Source organism: Colobus angolensis, unplaced genomic scaffold, assembly GCF_000951035.1.
Source record: "Colobus angolensis palliatus isolate OR3802 unplaced genomic scaffold, Cang.pa_1.0 Scaffold40, whole genome shotgun sequence".
Taxonomy (NCBI): domain Eukaryota; kingdom Metazoa; phylum Chordata; class Mammalia; order Primates; family Cercopithecidae; genus Colobus; species Colobus angolensis.
This window is the reverse complement of record NW_012117377.1, coordinates 3,704,310-3,704,852: the sequence shown is the minus strand read 5'-3', so window position 1 is coordinate 3,704,852 and position 543 is coordinate 3,704,310.

Here is a 543-nt window from a genome sequence, read left to right as displayed (position 1 = left end):
ACAGCTTTGGTGACTGGTCTGACAAGAGGCCTGGAGAGAAGCCATGGTACTTGGTTTGGAACTTCCAGCAGTCAGGTTGAGTAGCTGCAACACTGGAACAAAATGACAAAACTGGTCATATTTATTTTCATAACTCTGAAGTACTGGCACTAATGCTGATATTACTAGCAGTATTTTATGAGAAGATACCATCAGCATGGTGCCATCACTTTCTGCGCTTTGTTCTGAGCGAATAATGAACCTGAGAGACAGCCAGACCAAGGACTGTTGTTCTTCTGCCCTGCCAGCCTAAATCTCTCTAAAAAGGATAAATTGGTGAAGAAGTTAAAATAAATTATCTTAGGAGAGAACAGTCTATTTTTAAGAAAATGAATTTGGTGCTCTCAGGAAATAAGAGAAGAAAAACCACTAATCTGGACATTTCTTTGTCTTTTCTTCCCCTCTTCTCCCTAATACTTCTATCCTTCTACATTTTCCTTAAGGCCCTTTCCTCACCCACTACCCCCACAACAATCAAATTCCATCTGAGGTTTCTGGAAATTG